The 19,292-nt window shown below is 40.8% G+C and overlaps 1 protein-coding gene across 3 annotated transcripts in view; it reads right to left on the reverse strand.

Annotated features, from left to right (window-relative positions):
- LRRC8B (leucine rich repeat containing 8 VRAC subunit B) overlaps nt 1-19,292 on the reverse strand; it is a 74,918-nt gene that overhangs the window by 38,015 nt on the left and 17,611 nt on the right. For 2 of the 3 annotated variants that reach the window (XM_004263003.3, XM_033432305.2), the window contains exon 2: nt 1,984-2,092. The exons of the other annotated variant lie outside the window; for it this stretch is intronic. The gene's annotated coding sequence lies outside the window, so the exon portion shown is untranslated. The remainder of the gene's footprint in view (nt 1-1,983; nt 2,093-19,292) is intronic. 3 annotated transcript variants of the gene reach the window in all.

Below are 19,292 nucleotides of genomic sequence, written 5' to 3' on the forward strand. Positions count from 1 at the left end.
AGAGTGAGAGGCCCGCGTACTGCAAAAAAAAAAAAAAAAAAAAAAACACAAAAAATGTTGTGAACAAATATTTAAAGAATAGCAGTCTGAAGTGACATCAAATCGTTAGCCTGCCCAGAGTGACAAGTTAATAGCCCACCTAGGGGGCTCCCATGTCTCAGTCCTGCCCCTGCGCTCATCGTGAATATTGAGTAAGCAATTATTGAGTGAACCAATAATACCAGATCAGGTTTCCCCACCCAGTTAGGAACCAAGGGTATGGAGGAGCAGGCCTGGCTCTCTGGAAGACCTGTACACACATCTGCTGTACAGACACGGTGGGCCTGGAAGGGTGATAAGCAAAGCAGTGGGGACAGAGCCTCAGGCGTTGCCACCTGCTGAGATTCAGAGGCAGAGGCTAAGCCTTCACCCTTCAGAAAGAAAGGAGAAAATTTCATATGTGCCAGCTTACTCACCAAACATGACATCTCACAAGTCTGAATGCAGAAGTGCTGCCAAACCCAGCCTGACCGGCTACATTATAATGACAGTGAGTCAACGTGAATCAGTGACGGACCAACGCATAAATGCCACAGCAGTCTTAAATGACCTTAATATCATATCAAATTATGATTTCAAAATTCTTCTTTTGTACAAATTAACAGTATAATGCAACAGGAATAAAGCTGGGACTGGCAGAAGCGTCAAGATACCACCCAACAAGGATACTGTGTACCATGCTGTTCTGTGCCCATTTCTTGCCCAGTCCACCTTCCTCCAAGACCACAGGCTCTGGGAAGGTAAGGACTTTGTCATCCAGGGCCTGCCACATATGAGATGCTCCCTAAGTGTCGTAGTTCTGCAACCCTGTATGCTATTATCAAGCTAACAATATTTCAGGTACAGGGATGGTTTCAGTCTCATAAAACCAATAACTTCTGATCGTGATCACTATAAGGAATGCTATATCTGCTCTACCACATTGCTAACCCAACGACAAAAATCAAATTGCCATGCATTGCAAATCAGACTAGTGTTTACATCAAGCTCATTTCTAACCACAAAACACAAAAGTTTAAGGTTCACCAAGTACTGAATGACCGTTAAACACAAAAGATGTTTAAAATAAACACTGCTACTCACTCAACCCCCTCCCCCCACCCCCAACAAGTAGTTATTCCATACCTGGTGCTTCTTTGGCATCGAGGGAATGGTGAGTGCTCTACCATTTCTATTAAACTGCATCACAAATAGCTGGTCAGATGCCTCCCTGCCTCTCACTATGAGCTCTTAGAAGAGTTCAGTGTGCAAGACAGGAGCTAACACACAAGAAGTTCTCAGTAATTGTCTGTTGAATGGAGAAAGGTGGTGGGAGGTGGAAAAGGGAAAGCTACCATTTTACTGTGCACTTAGTGAGGTACATATTATGACCTCAACTCAACGGTAGGAAGGGTGAGGATGGGAGGAACTAAGAAGCTTGCTCAGGCTCAAGCTCACAAAGGAGAAGAATTCACACCATCTGCTACACCACCTCTCCAATAAGCTATGTTAAAAGGAGTTTTACATAGAATGTGACATCGCTTAAAAAAACACCGACAATATCTTTTAGAGAAACTGAAAGGCACAATCTAAAAATCAGATCTATATAGTTTCCCTGTTCATTACTCAGTATTCCATCTAGTGAAACAGAATCAACAACTGCTCCCTCCATCCTGCTTGCCTCTATTAAGTAATGAAGATCAGCGTGAACAGAAGTGCATCCTACTGGCACAACCTCTTACAGAGAAACATTCACCCACCCCGTAACGACAAGAGGAATAACCCAAGTTTAATCTGTATTTAAATGATCTTTTCCATGGGTTTTCTTCCTGGCCTTCCTATTAAAATGTGGTTAAACTAAATTTATGCCACATCACCTAAATAGGACCTTCTTTCTGAATGACTTAATAAAGAAGTATCGCATGTTTTCAATCTGTTAGTTACTTTGTTAGGCTTAGTTCTTACCTGACACTCTTAGGAGGAAGGGAGTATAGCAGGATGGTTAAGATCAAGTTCTGACTGTGTCATTTACCATCTGCTTGATCTTAGGTAAACTCAGTATCAATTTTCTCATCTGTAAAATAGAGATAATAATGGAGTTGTTTCAAGAATTAAATGAGATAATTATAAATCTAATGTTTAGCATAGCAGGAGGTACAAAGTAAATGCTCAAAAATGACAATTTATTAACTGAGTAGTAGGTTTATTTAAAGTGAATTCTTTAAAGGTTGGCTTTAAATTATCCTGTAAAGAGAAACCAGACTGGATATTAGGGGGGTTGGTTTTCCACCCAAGCTAGAGATTTCCATGCCATGTTTTGCAATGTATCACATGACTCCAGTTACTAGAAAGTGTTGTGCAATATAAATATAAATGTAATTTACCTCAATTATTTAATATATGACACACAGGGAAGACCAAGTATCGTGAAGCCAAAACAATACAAGGTGATGCAACATTTTTAAAAAGTTAACCTGTGCAAGTACCCTCTACTTTTTGATGCAATGCCTGTCTTCCCAATCAAGATTCATGCTGCAGACAAGTCCGATATAGCCAGTGTCACCCAAGGCCATGTTTTAAAATCTATAATCACAGATGCACAACAATGTGAATGTGCTTCATGCCACAGAACTGTACACTTCAAAATGGTTAAAATCGTAAATTTTATATTACATATATTTTACCACACAAAAAAAATCTATCATGTAAAACAGGAAGACTGTTCTGACTGCTTTAAAATGAACACAAAGGGATTACACAAAATAAATATACAGCGGGCCCCCATGTACTAGAAAACATACCAACACATACAAATATTATTTTACTGTGTCAAATTTGCTTTGTCCATAATTCATAGGTTATTAGAATAAATACTAAATATTTCACTATCAATTTTTTTTACCTTTAATTGGAAGGATTTGGGTGGGGGAGATATGTTCTCACTAATTTGCCTAGAAAAGGTGTGGGTCTCTTTTATACTAGATAAACAGCCATATATGAAGCTAACACATTCAAATATCTTCTAGTGACTAGCTAGGTAAACACACACATGAGATCTTTTTTTTCTCCTAAAATAACCACTGAAGCACCCACATGTTTACAGCAATCAATAATAACTTGGGATGAATTTGCAAAGTATTTGATCCTCTTGTTAATCTTTTATTTAGAGGTCAATTCAGCAGAAAGCATCTAGGACAGCCTTACAGGGTGCGAGTGGGGTGAGGGAGAGGTTGGTGGTAAGGCAGAGAGATTGTGTGTGTGTGTGTGTGTGTGTGTGTGTGTGTAAGTGGTTAGAGAAGAGACATCATAATCCTTTACCTTAGTCATAGCAGACATACTTATCAGGCACTTACACTAGTCAATCAATCAATCCCGGAGGCTTTCACAATAACACGTATTTTTGTAGGACTGCCTTGTTACTTCCTTGGTCTCTGGATTATGTGTGGTAGAAATGTCCATTCAAGGCACGAGTGAATAAAGGTAGTGATCCATATCAAATGAGAGACAATTTAATAGCAATAGCTGCTCTGCCTCTCTATAGGGCTATACTGAAGAAGGATGAGGGAATGTAGTAATGAAACAGGATGTTTAAATGAAGGAAAGTAACCATCACCATGGCACACAGAAGACGACTATGAGGCATCACACCCTAACAGAAAGAACCCTGACTAGGTGTCAGGAGACCCGATTTCTACTCTCTACTTTACATCTAACTGACAGTATAGTGTTGGGCAAGTCATCTCACATCATCTGACCTGACTTCCCTCACTTGTCGTGTTCGAGAGACAGACAAATGGTAGCTGGACCCTCCACTTCCTGCAATCCACTATCCTGCGAGTTGATTAATTGCTGCTGGAGCTAAGGGAGACCCAATCTGAAGAAACTCCTATGGAGTGGTGAGAATCAAGAAGGGCTTTGAAAGAAGAAGGTGACAGCACCAGGAAAAGCATTAACCCGAAGATGGCTGCTGCATGTTTCCTTAGAAAGAGAGCACACTGAATGATCTGCAATTGGAAACTAATAAATTGGGCTTGCCAAAAAGAGTAAAAGTGGGTCATAGCAAGAAAAGAAGGTCATCAGGTCAAGCATATGAGGAAAGCATTGATCTTAATTGAAGGGAAAAAGGTAAGAGGGAACCTTGGAAGGGTCCTAATACTACCATCTCTCAGGCAGCGGGATTCGCCAGGATTCAGTCACTGACCAGTAGCTTCTCTGCTCATGCACATGCTCTCCTGGGATGACATCCTCTATTCTTAAGAATTATCCAGGGCTTCCCTGGTGGCGCAGTGGTTAAGAATCTGACTGGCAATGCAGGGGACATGGGTTCAAGCCCTGGTCCGGGAAGATCCCACATGCCTCGGAGCAACTAAGTCCGTGCGCCACAACTACCGAGCCTGCGCTCTAGAGCTCGCAAGCCACAATTACTGAAGCCCTCACACCTAGAGCCCGTGCTCTGCAACAAGAGAAGCACTGCAATGAGAATCCTGTGCACCCCAACGAAGAGTAGGCCCCGCTCCCTGCAACTAGAGTAAGCCCATGCGCGGCAACAAAGACCCAACGCAGCCAAAAATAAATAAATTTAATAAATTTAACAAAAAAGAAGATAAAGGAATTATCCACCACCTCCCTGTAGATGATTCCCCAAAATTATATGACAAGCCCAGCTCCCTGATCCTAAACTGCAGAATCATCTCCCCGCTATCTTCCCAGCTATACACTGAGATGTGTAGAAAACAAACTCAGCATGTCCCAAACTGAACCTGCCATTTCTTCTCACACCCACACCAAACCTGCTCTTCCTGAGTGCCTGAGTATTGGAAGCAACATTAACACTGAGAGCTGAATGATGTTGAAGGTTGACAGCAACATCAAGAGCTCAGGCACCTAACCCCAAACCTTCTTTTCCTCTATTTTCTGAAATCAATTGGTTCTTTTCTTAAACTACTCCCTTCTTTTGCATCCCTGCTACCACTGCCTTGGGTGGAGGCTGCCTCATCTTTGAGGAAGACAGCTGAAATATTCTCCTCTCTTCCCTTCCTTCGTCCCATTTCCATGTTGCAGCCAGAGAGCTCTTTCTAAAACACATCACCTCCTGATGTGGTTATTTGTTATTATAAGGACAATGTCTCAGGGAGGTGGTGGGGGGCAGCAGCTGGCACTGGAACATGACGGAAACGAGTGCTATCCAGCTTCTCTTGTGGTTTTATTAGCTCTTGCTATTTCCTTCCCAGGAATGCTAGTGTCTGACCACAAAAGGCTGGGCAGACTGGACATATTCTGTGATCACTCACTTGAGGACAGCTGGAATAGGAAGAACCACATGGCCACATGGCTCACCCTGGGCACGCACACAACCTCACAAGTTGGATATGGCTGCCTTTAACTTCAGCTCATGCTGCCCGCGTCATGGATTCTGATACAGTTTGGACTACTGCTGTGAGAGGAAGGAATTTTTAAAGCCTCTGGCTCTGTTTTCATCTACATGTTACTAGTGTCTATGCTCCCAGAGATCAGGCATTTTTACAGAAGTTTTATTCTGCTTCCTGGACAGCAGCAGTCATTGCTAGGGCAGTCAATTCTGGAAGCATAGAGCCATGATCACTCCTCCTGCTGAGATGTTGCTCTGTGGATGTCCTGGAGCTGCTTTAGGTAACTGCTAACTGCCCACTTTTTATTTATCTTCATATCTTTTGTTCCCCTAACTCTCCACTCCCCCCACAAGTGAGGGTAAGAGGTAGGGGCTGGTTTTCTCTGCTCCCGGTGTGGAAAATATGCACTGGAACGATTCCCAGGCCCGTCTCCACCGCCATCTGCATGGGCTAAAGCAAACCACTCGCCCAAGTCCAGACCGCCATGTCCTCGACTTCAAAACGTGGCCAATCATACTGGCCCTAAGCTGACAGTAGTGGTAAAAGAAATACTGTGGAAGCATTCTGAAATCATTAAAGGTGCACATAAATGTAAAGGGGAACTCATTAGAGAAAACCTTTTTTTTTTTTTTTTTTTGCCAGTAATTTTAGAAGAGGATGTTTTGGGCCTTGGAGCATTATCCTAAACTGAAACAAAACAACCCATGGGGGCCTCCCTGGTGGCGCAGCGATTGCGAGTCCGCCTGCCAATGCAGGAGACACGGGTTCGTGCCCCGGTCTGGGAGGATCCCACATGCCGCGGAGCAGCTGGGCCCGTAAGCCATGGCCACTGAGCCTGCGCGTCCGGAGCCTGTGCTCCGCAACGGGAGAGGCCACAACAGTGAGAGGCCCGCATACCGCAAAAAAAAACAAAACAAAACAAAAAACAAAACAAAGAAAAACAACCCATGAAGTGAGTCTTATTTACACCATCTCGGTTCCAAGGAAACAAAACGGCAAGTGTTACAAGGTCACTGACACCCCCTCACACTTAAGTCCTACTACAAAGTCAGAAAGAATTTTTTTAAAAGGCACAGGGGTCCAGGTAGAAATATGTGACCAAAACACAAAACTGGCTGTAGTCTCCTCACTGTGAGAAGATAATAACGCGAGCAGAAAGTTCTTCTCCAAATCCACCTTGCAATGATGGACTGAAAATGGACCATTCACACTATCAACTAGGGATTTAAAAAAGAAAGAAAAAAACAACACCTGCAACCTCTGGCTCACAGTGCCAATGAACTGCAGCCATGCCTGTCTGCCCAACCCAGAGAGGACTTTGAAAACATCAAGGTCAGCCAAGACTGCTTATCTCTTCCAGCTCCTATTTTCGCTGGAAGAAGGTGTGGGAAGTAAAGGATTGAGCAAGAGAATTAAGAGAGAAATAGGTCAGTTTCGAAAAAACCAGCTCTTGTGTCATCGGTGTTTCAGGTAAAAAGTCCACTTTCACCTCGGTGTTAAATCAGTGCTTCATGTTTGCAACTTGGTTAATGGCTGCTGGTGGTCAAAAACATTGGTTTTCATTTGCTCCTCTGCTGGAGCAGAAAAATGTCTGGTCTCCATTTAGGATAAACATAGTGAGCTGTCTCTTTTTCCGACATTACCTTCTCTGACACCACCTGGGTGTCCTGCGATGCAATCCTATCCTGATACTTAAGTTAGTGCAAGATTCCACAGGTCTAAGTGCTCAGTCCCACAAGACTGCCCCCACTTTAGATGCCAGTCTCAAGTCCCAGTTACTCAGATTACCCACACTTTTGTTCAACTTAATTACAAATTCAGGGGCTCCCACAACCCCCTCCTCAAGGTTGATAATTCACTAGAATGACTCACAGAACTCAGGAAAACGCTTTAGGTTTACAGGTTTATGGTAAAGGATACAACTCTGCACCCGTCAAACGGAAGGGATGCACAGGGAAAGGTATTTGGTGGTGTGTGTGGGGAGGGTGAGCGGTGGGTGTGGAGCTTTCATGCGCCGTCTGAGTACGCCACCCTCCCAGAACCTCGGTATGTTCACTCACCTGGAAGCTCCCACCCTCTGTCATTTAGGGGTGTTTCTGGAAGTTTCATTACATAGGCATCATTGATTAAATCACAGGCCATTGGAGACTGAAAATCTCTAGCCCTTCCCCCGTCCTCAGAGGTCAGGGGGTAGACTGAAAGTTCTAACCCTCTAGTCACCTGGCTGGTCCCTCTGGCAGCCAGTCCTCATCCTGAAGCTCCCTAGGGGCCCATCCAGAGTCACCCCATTAGCATAAAGCCAGGTAGGGCTGAAAGCATAAAAGATGCTCCTGCCAGGAAATTCCAAGGGTTTTAGGAGCTCTGTGTCAGAAACTGAGGGCAAAGACCAAATATATATGTATTTCTTATACCACTCATAGACTCCCACTGCGTGAGAATAGTCTTACAGGAGGGCTAATTCTTATTCAAACTAGCTGCAATTTGAAACAGTGCCAAGTAGTCCACTTAGAAGGCCAAGCTCACCTGCAAGGGCCAAATAGAGCAGGCAGTCATTTAAGCCACGGATGTCCTGAGTTAATGACTTAGAGAAGTTACTTCTTAAGGGACCCCTTCTCTGACCAGGCCCTTCACAATGTGTTCTTTTAGTTCTCTATTCCTTGTTTTCACAGCACTTAGCACACACCTTCGTGTAATTGTTCGATTAAGGTTTACTTCTCTCCCACTAAAGTATAAGCTCTATACTTTAGAGACAGATACATGTCTCATGCTCATCATTGTATCCCCAGGGCTTAGTAGGCAGAAGCTGCTAGTAAATATTAAATGAACATTAAAAGAATTAAAATTAGAACCCCCTCCCCCCCCTTGCTTGGAGCAAAGACCAGAACAACTTCCTATAGTGACCACAGTATCTTATCTCCAAATCACCTAATTCCACATGACATGCAAAGGCCACTGAATCCTTTAGGAGATAAAGTCTCTATTCCAGCCCTATCAAAAAGAGAAAAGAGATTTAGCTTAGCCATGGCCTTAAGAATAATTTGAGGCAGCTCTGGGGATACTGAAGTGATCAGAGTAAGGTCAGGCTTCTAAAAGAACCCACAAAGAACTAATAAGAATCAGGTAGATTGTCCACATTCCAAAGAAGGTGAGTGGTAGGGTTTCTGCACATTGGGTTGGCCTTGGGCTTTAGAATTCAGAGGACTCTGCAGCTTCACTTGGTGTTAGCAAAGAAGAGAAGCCACGTTCTCTCTGGAACTGTGATGGCTTCCCAGGAAACAAAAGCCACATTCCCAGTCTGGAAGTTTAACACATGACTTCTAAACGAGGCTGGGGCTTGGTGTGGCTCAGGGACAAATCCAGCTGCACAGCCTGCATCATCTCCTGTCAGTGACCGAGTTTTCTCCTTTGTGCACAGCAAATGAATCTACGGTTATTTCTTAGCAACAGACTTGAAGGTAGAAGGATTGCAGCAAGAAAGCTAATGGTGTCTTTTCTTCCTGTCTCCATTTTTTTCCCCTAACCCCTACACAAGAAATAACATTTTTCTATTTACATTTGACAACATCTTGTGTTTCCATTGTGGGAAGTCTTATTCACTGAAGGAAGGCAACAACTTAGTCACTGTTAGTTGAACAGAGATAGAAATGAAGAGGGCCCTATGTGCCACCAACTTGTGTCATGGCCAGAGATGGGGTACCGAGAGAGTATAGGAGGACTGTCACATCTTGCATCCACTAAGTGTCCTCAACAATCATGACCTAGCTTCTGCTGGGTGCGAAGCATCATCATCCCAGATTTTGAAAGGGACAGAAAGGTGTCAAACTCAAACATGAACTTCAAAAAGACCTTATGCTTTGGTAAATAAAGCGTGAATACAAGAAAGATCAAACAAATGGATTACACAGTTATGTTTTAAGGCAATATATGCCAAAGAAATAATAGTCATTGCACAGGTGTTACGAGTTGGACCAAGAAAAATGCATAGGATTTATATAAATGGGAGGTGAAGGGATGAGGGGTAGAAGGGAGGATTAATATTTTTTGTGAAGGAATGAGGAACAAATAAAGAAGGTAGGAGGAAGCCAGGGTGAATTTAAGGAGTTAGTGAAGAGACATGTGTGGGTGGAATGGAAGTTTTGAGACATGGAGATAAGAGTGGAAAGTAGATTTGGGTCAAATAAAGTCTAGAATGTCAGGCTAAGAAGTTTTCAAGACACAGCTCAGCCCTTAGCATATAACAGGCACCTGAGAAATAACTGTTTTGAAATAAAAATATCACTTGTTGAATTAACAGTCATATATTTTTATGAGAGCAGAAAGGAATTTAGATTTGATCATACAAGCAGTAGGGAATCACTGATGGTATCTGAGCAGAGGAATGATGGAAAAAAATACATGTAAGGACATATTAGTGTATATTAGGGAAATTAATTTGTAAGCATCAGGAAGAATTCATTGAAAGGGATTTGAGAATGAGAGCAGGAAGCCTAATTCTATATACAGAATTATATAGAATATAGAATATATTCTATATAGAATATAGAATATATAGAATATAGAATATATTCTATATAGAATATATAGAATATAGAATATATTCTATATAGAATATATTCTATATAGAATATAGAATTCTATATAGAATATATAGAATATATATATAGAATTAGGGTATATATCAGATCACCTTGTGAAATAAAACATAAAGGACTTCATAATTAAAATATCAAGTAGAAAAGTAGTTATGCTTAAAAAAATTACGCTTTCAGATTAGCCAGTAAAATGATGCAACTGGACAAAACAATTAGATTTTGAGGGAGCAGACTTTTCCTAAAAGTCTTAATTGATGTTTTCAAAAGAGAAGTGGATTTGATTAGGTTTTCTACACTAGATGGTACTTGAAAACTTTGGTAGAAATTAGATGCATTGGGATAAAAATATCAGTTTTAGAATTAGTAGCCAAATATTTCATGCAATGTTATAACACATAAGAACAGTCATTTAAAACACACACACACACACACACACACACACACACACACACACACACACACACACACACACACACACACACACACACACCAAATGGTGCCTGATACACTAGTGGCCATGTTAGATACACCCTAAGCAAGCCATCAGCCCAAGAGTATACCGGGCCTTTCTTTTGGAAAAATCATTAGGCATTATGTCACTCACCATGCAATCAAACCTCTGTTTAAAATCAAGTTACAATTACTCTAATTATGGGCCTACATTTCACTTGATTCACAGCTGGTGCCTAATCAAACAGTTCTGTAGGCTTCAACACAAGGTAACTTAATTAAATTCAGTGGAAAAAGTTTTTTTTTTTTCCCCTTAAGTTTTCTTTAAGCAACTGACTTACCAATTTAGGCATCAGAAATCTTATTTCTATAAAAATTACTACATGAACTAAATCTAAATCAAACCAAAATGCATCTATTAAAAAACAATACTCATGTCTCATAAACACTTTGTTTAAATATTTCCCAGCAACAGCCTTGTGTGGACAAACCGGGAAGTGAAACCAAATATGATCATATTGTGAAAGCAGAGTAAAATGAAAGAGTACATTTGGAATTAGCTGAAGCACTATTAAGATTTCATTTAAAAACTCATCCCTTGGAAACATCAATTTAATTAAAGCAGTAATAAGAGGAATTGCAAAAGCAGAAGTCTTCATTTTGTTGTCTGGCCATTTCCCTCAATGCGAATGCCTTTTCCTGTGGCCAGGTTGGCTCATCTGAAATGCTAGCGCTTACCCGGTAAATGCAGAACAGGGTTAAGCTATCATTTTCATGCTACTAAGTCAGCCCTGCAACAAAAAAATCACAGTCTTTAATGACTTACTTTGGAGAAATGTACCTTTTGCTTCTAAGGTAACAAGCAAATCCCACTTCTCCTAATTGTTTTGCTGGGATTACTGTCATTTCCTGTATTTTACTTTAAATTATAAACTCCTTAAAAACAGGAACCATATTTTACAGTTGGATTAGATTGTTTTTTAACTGAGTATGAAGACTCAGTGACCCAGACATAGCAAGAGTTATAAATATATAACGATTATTCTTATTATTATTCTTATTCTTATTGTTCAAGGATAGTGTCATCAAACAAGACTTGTCACAGTTCATATTTTCCTTCTAGTCAGAATCATAAATCCCTGCACTCCACCACCATATCCCTCATTCCTAGAAGGATGCCTGGGGAAGAGGCAGCTAGAAGATACCTGTGCAAAAACAGAATGAAGTCTCACTATTATTTTTTATTCTTATTTTTGATTTTAAGCAGGATTTGAGTAAGCTTAATATGAGAAATAATGCAATATTTGTACGGGTATTTCTTAGCAATCTAAATAAGGTAGTTCCTAAACTACTTATGACTTCAGCAAGTAATCAGGTACCCCCTGTCAGACACTGCACAAACACAACGCCAATGCGAACATCAGTGCTACTCTGCAGACAAAGCAGACACACTGCTGCTACACACGAGGATGAAATTTAAAGGGAAAAAAACCTATGTAAGTAGTGACATTCATTGGCATGTATATGGGCCTGTATAAACATGTGTGTGTGCATAATAGTATACATAATCATGCGGGTAGGGAATTCGATAAACATTTGCTAGCCTACTCTGTGCAAGAAGTGTATTACCCCTAAGAAGATGAGGCAATTCTATTGCCATCGCGTAAACAGATTGAAGAGACTGCCTCTGGGTCTAACGAGCTCGGCTATGAACCCATAAGTCAGTATGGAGGCAGGCCAGCTGCCTAGGCCGTCTCCTTCCCTCTGCTCACCTCATTTTCTCCTGGTTACCCTCTCACTCCCTGTACTTTCACTCTAGTGCCTGATACTTTATGCTTGTAATTACTGGATTCTCTTGACGGGGGAGAATTTGTTGAACATTTGCTGTGGTGTGGGCTAAATAGGACAAGAAGGAATGACAGTCACTAAATGACAATTTATTTTACTTCTGCATTTCACCTCATATCTACCCTTAAAATACTCAAAGTTAGGGAGACGGGAAACATACACAAAATGAATAGGGAACAGGAATACATATAATCAAGAATTAAACAGCATAGTTGAGACAACAATGAGATACATCTGCATAATGCTTTCAAGTTTATGGAGCATTTTTTTCCCATAAGTCATTTAAATCACTCACCTGACTTTACGATAAGGATACCAGCTCAGAGAGAAAAAAATAAGCTGCCTAAGTCAGATGTCTGGTGAACAAGAGCTTGATCCCATAACTGACACCAAATATCGTGTTGTTCTCACCATCAGAAGCTGCCTCTCACAAAGGCCAACAATTATAGTTCAGGGAATGGAGAAAGCAGCACAGCTGATGTGCGTCTGAGCCTTTCGGGATATGCAGGAGCTAGATCAGGAAGGGCAAGAGCAGGGAGTCTTGAGTGGGGAAGAGCAATGAGGCAGCAGGTCCCACTGGGGAGGGAATCTTCATAGCCAGAGATGACTTCACAAATAAGTGAGGCACTTAGGACAGTTAGGACTTAAGATTCCAGAATGAAGAGTATGGCTTGACCTGACTCACAAAAGAGAACCATTATAGATTCTAAAACAGAATGCAAGCAATGTTTTAGGAGAAGTAACCTAGTGGGGCATGGGAGATACACTGGGGCAGGAGAAGGGAGGGGAGGCAGAATGGAGGCAAGGGTACCAGGTAGGATCCTACTGCAGTAATTCAATAACTGAGTAGTCAGGACCTGAACAGGGGAGTGTCAGTGAAAATGACAGGAGTGAATTTAAGTAGCAGTAACAGAAAAAATCGGACACTATTGGCTGATGGGAGAGATGAGGAAAGGAAATAGGAATAAAGTTGGGTGAAAGGCTTGATCATAAAGTGTGAGTTAATATTCCAATATTCATTGGAAGATCAATGAGCAATCTGGTGAATTTGCTCTTTCACTATGAATCAAGGATAATTTACTAACATAATTAAGGTTTTATACCTTTATTAGGGATTTGGTGTAGCTAAGTTTTGACCAAGTACTGCTCTTGGGAGTGAACCCCATGGAAAAGTTGAAGAAGGTGAGGTAAAAAGGCCATTTAGGTTCAGATCATAAAGAGACTTGGGTACCATGCTATGGAATCCATGAAGGTTTTTATACAAGGAAGTGAAATGATCTGGTGTCAAATTTCAAATTTAGAAATTGAGTATTTGCTGCTTTGATAGCAGCATGGAGGGTTCATTAGAAGGGGGAATGTACGATATAGGTTAGGAGACCAGATCAATAGTCCAAGGGATAAAAACAAGAAAGAAGGCTTGAACTAAGATGTGACTAAGCATGAGGAGAAGGGGGGATAAAAGCAAATACTTTTAAGCACTTTTAAGTACCATCATTCTTTAGTACTTTCAAGCAGGTACTCTGCTAAATAGTTTATGGGCATGGATTCTAGAGTTACTCAGGTGTTGGTCAGGACTGGTGGCAGACTAGATATTAAGCCAAGGCTCAAGGACAAGAGACCACCCTGGTTTTGGCCACAAGGTCAATGGTGAAAATTGGTCAGTGGAGGCTGATGAATGTGGTTTCTAAAAACACTGAGTTTGCAGTACCTGTGGGTCATTTAGGTGGTGAGGTCTAGTAGGCAGCTGGAAATAACCTGAGCCCTGGGGAGAGGAGAACATATGTGTTTGTTAGACTGTTCGTTTTTGCTGCTGACCTTGGCCAATGTTGGATTTAAAGGCTTGCCCTTGGTAATTTGGAATAGAGAAGTAAATGTAGACTGAGTCCATCTCCTGCATAGAGGAGTTAGTTCACTTAATACTTGCCTTTGTGAATATTTCTATTTAAAGATGAGACAATTTAATTTTTTATGAAGGCAATCAAGTTGACTAAAACATGTCTATATGTTATAAAACACACACACACACACACCACACACACACACACACACATCTCTTTGTGTGGCTTCTACTTGTCTGTCCAACAGGACTGGAAGATTTTTTTTTTTGCAGTACGCGGGCCTCTCGCTGTTGTGGCCTCTCCCGTTGCAGAGCACAGGCTCTGGACGCGCAGGCTCAGCGGCCATGGCTCACGGGCCCAGCCGCTCCGCGGCATGTGGGATCCGCCCGGACCGGGGCACGAACCCGTGTCCCCTGCATCGGCAGGCGGACTCTCAACCACTGCGCCACCAGGGAAGCCCAGGACTGGAAGATTTTAAATAACTTCCAGGCTCCCTGTTGTAGGTGCTCACTACCATCCTGATCATGAATGGCCAACTCTCTAACAAAATGTGTAAGGGCATATTTTTCATTGTACTTCAGTGTAAAAAAGCTGCTCTCCCATGCTACTTAAACTTCATTTTGTGCTTTAAACCTGCTGGTTGGTTGTAGGAACAGTGAATATATTTAGCTCATCAACAGAGTTTATAGAAACAGGAAGGAATTTCAGATGTGGTATGTTTTGTATTTTTATAAATATCAATCTTTCCTTTGCTAGCTTTGATAGAATTGGGAAATGTATCCTTGGGGAATCCAATTCTGAAGAATACTTCTTGTTTTGTTCTTCTCTATGTAATTTATCTCTGTTTAATGTACTATATAATTATTTTGTCTATTTTCTGTGTCTACCCACCAGGCAGTAAGCTCCAAGAGCACAGACCTTTTATCTGTAAGGTTCAGTGATGTATCCCCAGCTTTTGACTCAGATAATAGGAGCTCAATAAATAACTGCTGAGTGAATACATCACAGTCCTGTGATTACTGTACTTCAAGAACTTGACGTGTTTTTCCTTAGCAATCATGACTCAATTTCCATGTTCCAACTTCATCTTGAACCATGCTTTCTATTTACATACTCCAGAGAAATTCTTTTAGGACCTGTATCATGGTGGGATCCTGCAGGGCATTGAAGGTTATTGGTACAAAGAAATGAACATGGGGAAAACTGTAGCCAAGTGTCAAAACCTCCTAGGTTCTCCAGGTGATTGCTCTGCGTAGTTCTGTCTTATAAGGAAGAGTTATGATTCTTCTACCCTCCTACCCTGACTTCTGGTTTCCTGATCTCAATTCCTGTTTTCAGCATCTGCTTCAAGCTAGACTTCCTTTTGGTATTCTGACCCCAGCTTACCTGAGTTTGACATCTGTTATTTTCATTGCTCGACATTTTGATTTTGTGGGGGGGGGGCGGGGGGGGTTAAACCTAGAGAATGGTCTAAGCCTGTATTTCTTACACAGCCTAGAAACTCACATAACTTAAAATTATAAGATATTATAGACTACTTTCCCCTCAAGGTTCTTATTGCCCTTCCCTGTCCCCCTTATAAATCTAATAATTTCCGCACCACTCTGTCTGATGGGCTAATCACCGTGACCGCTTGCATTCCTTATTCTATATAAATTTTTTTTCTGGTCAACTACATTTGGTAAGTAGGAATTATTATACAATCAAAGACACGAAGAAAACTACTACCATTCTCCAGATGCATATTACGAATGAAATTTAAAAGGACTTCAAACTTAGAAAAAAAGAGATGTATTCTAAGCTACAAATTTATGCTACAAATTATCCATTTGATGTCTAGATATATACTAGAAAAACTACTGTACTTCTGCACTTTTTTGTGAGATGTAGTCAGTATACAACCTAGGCTATGTGCTTTAAGTCATTGGATTGGGTCTAATTTAATTCATAGGCCAACAATTCCAAACGCATCAATTCTACCAGCAAGCCAATGTTTAGAAAGGCTCTCTTCATCTGCAGAGAAGACAATTCACTTGACAGCACTCCTTTCTTGAGAAATGACTCAAATCAGTTAGACTGAAAATAAATCTAGAGGGTACACAGCTGTCATACAGCCCAAAGTAGTCCTCTGAGCAATAACTTGATTCATTTTTCCCTAACTGTACAACTGGTTCTGCAAACAGGATTGCAATCCAACAATGCATTTTTGCCCCACTGTGAAGAGAGAGCTTTTCAGTGCCCGTGTTGGATTCCTTATACTTACAGGTATGGTAAACTGCACATAGTGATTCCTTGATTTTATTTAATGAGAAACAGACATTTAAGCTCAATGATCTATGTCCAACCAGTTACAAATAAGGTCTCTAAAATTAGAGAATAATATTTTATCAATGTTAGCATCAAAGTCTGAGGGACAGACAGGTACCAGATTGCCTCCTGGGTATAGGCAACTTATTTATTTATATTGTAACATTCCCTAATTATTAACTTTTTATTATGGAAAATTTAAAACATACATAAAAGTAGAGAGAGTAGTAGTATAATGAAGCCCATGTGCCCATCACTCTGATACAACAGTCATGATACCCACTCTAACTGGATTATTTGAAACAAATTCTAGACATTATATTTTATCTGGCTTATTTCAGTATGCATCTCCAAAAGGTAAAGAGTTTAAAAAATATAACCACAATATCATAATCATACCCAGTAGTGTGCTGGTAGGTATTTTACAACCAGTTCTCTGGCCAGGGGGGCGGGGAGGGAGGAGGGGGATGGCCCTTATTTGTAGTCTTTGCCAATTTCCGTGGGGTTGATAATAAATGTGCAGCACACATTCAGTACCTCGACTATGCAGAGACATTAGCTATAAATAACCTTAAGAGCACAGATAACAGCAAATTATAGAAAAATTAGTAGGAAGTGATAAATTTTGGGTGTTACTTTTATTTTAATACTTCAAATTTGTGTAATTTTTTAATGCTTGTGTTTAACAACTGGCTTGCAAAATTCCTGAAAACATAACAAACGTCTCTCGTCAACTCTAGCATACCACTGAATCACATCCAAATAATTAATAATTCCTTAATATTACCAACTATCCAAATTTCTCTCCTATTTTTCCTCAGCAATAGAGAAACATTTTAAGCAGGAAGGAAGAGGGAACTTTGCTTCAGAAAGCTACAGCAAAGAGTTAGGCTTTCTAAACGGTTGGGTGCTTCTGTGTGTAACTGTCTGCTGTTAAAGGCTGTTTCCAGGAGGTTAAATTAGGTGCCATCATGCATATGTGCCTCTATATTACTGGACAATCAGCAGTGTTTTTATTTCGCTTTTACTGCCCATTCTCAGGCACACGAGAGAGAGAGTTTGAAAAGGAGTAGAGAAGGAACTTGGCAGATGGGAAAATAAGTCTTTTCCAGGTAAACAACCATAAAATGGAGTGTTCTACAAGAAAGATTCCTAAGATGTGACACCTTCTGTCACACCACTGTTGAAACTCAGTTTGTAAAAGCCCTCTTTAAATGTGCCTTCCAGAACTGAATACGGCATGTCAGGTGTGGTGGCGTCTAAGACACCCCCTAAGTGGGTCTGCTGTCATCCCTGATGAGGATGCCAGGCTGCACTGTGACCCCACCTTCAGCTCATAGTCAAGTCCAACTTAAGTCTCGTAAATGAACTAGTGTCTACCGGCACTCACCCAGACTCCAGAGTGTACATTCATGAACTCCCTCCCACCACCAAATGCGTTTCCAAACTATCTTTCCAACATCATTTCCCACTGCGCCTTTGAACAAACCCTTTATTCCAGATAGGCCAGCCTACCCACCGTCCAAAAATATTACGTACCATTTTTATATTTTAAACTTTTTATTATGAAAACTCCCTAATACAAAAGTATAAATAATAGTATAAGGAAGCCCCATGTACCCTTCACTCAGCTTCAACAATTATCAACTCATATCACACCCATGCCCAGGATTACTTTGAAGCAAATCCTGGACGTATCATTTCACAATTATTTCAGTACTGCATACATTCTGTCCCGTACGTCTCTGCTCAGATATTTCCCTTCCACCCCCTTCACCTTTCCAAATTCTATCTCATCCTGCCAGGCTCAGTTTGGGTCTCACTTCCTACATTGTTTCCACTGAACTTGTCACTTAGTTATATGTCTCCTTGGGCATCTCTCTTATTGCTGTCCTGCTGTTCTGTACCTCCTAAGCTGTATACTCACAATGTCATTAGCCTGGAAAGCAGGAAACTGCTCTCACTACACAGACAGTGCAATGATAATGCTTAGTAGGAAGAGTACTAAAGAATAACAACCTGGTTTTAGAAAGTTTATTAAAATTTGGTACACCAATTTCACACAGCATATTGACTCAATTGCTTATATGGCAAATGTCTCATGGCATAGAACAGGGTGTGCCCACAAAGTATGACAGGCCAGAAAGAACACTAGACATGAAGCTAAAAGAACTAGCTCTTCTCCTAGTCCTTCTGTTTGTGTGTCATGTTGGGTTATATTGAGTGACTTCTCAAAGTTCACCTATAAAATAGGAATTAACTGTAGCCATTCTCTATCTCTCTCTCTCTCTCTCTCTCTCTCACTGGACTGTCAGAGTCAAATGCGATTATGTATGTAAAGATGGCCTTGTAATTACAAAGCATGTTGTTGATACACATCATTACCAGTAAATGCAGAAACGGCTGGCCATCTGATTTGATAATAAGAAAAACTATTGCTTTGGATCCTGAATATATGAGAATAAATTTAAGCTCTCAACAGGGAAAATGGGAATGTGAAAGATAGTACAGAGATCAGATGGGATTTAGAACCAACAAAATTAACCCTAGAGGAATTCAGGAGCATACCTGGATTCTAGTTCAAACACCACTGCCTTATAATTAAAACAGACCAATTAAAGGACCCCGAAAAAGAGACTGCAAAGGAAGCAAGATATACTGTCAGCTATTTAAGAAAAATTCCTGTTACGTTACTTAAATGAAAAGGCAAAATTCAACATCTGATGCCCTCCTTCAAATAAAACTGCAGAATTATCCCCCAAAATGGCTATAATTCTGAATTTATTTTCTCCTAGGACATTTTCAAAGTCTTTGACTTCTCAACTTTTCCTTTTGCTTTGTCAAAGAACAATCATTACTATCACTCTGCA

The sequence above is a fragment of the Orcinus orca genome, chromosome 1 (assembly GCF_937001465.1).
Source record: "Orcinus orca chromosome 1, mOrcOrc1.1, whole genome shotgun sequence".
NCBI lineage: Eukaryota > Metazoa > Chordata > Mammalia > Artiodactyla > Delphinidae > Orcinus > Orcinus orca.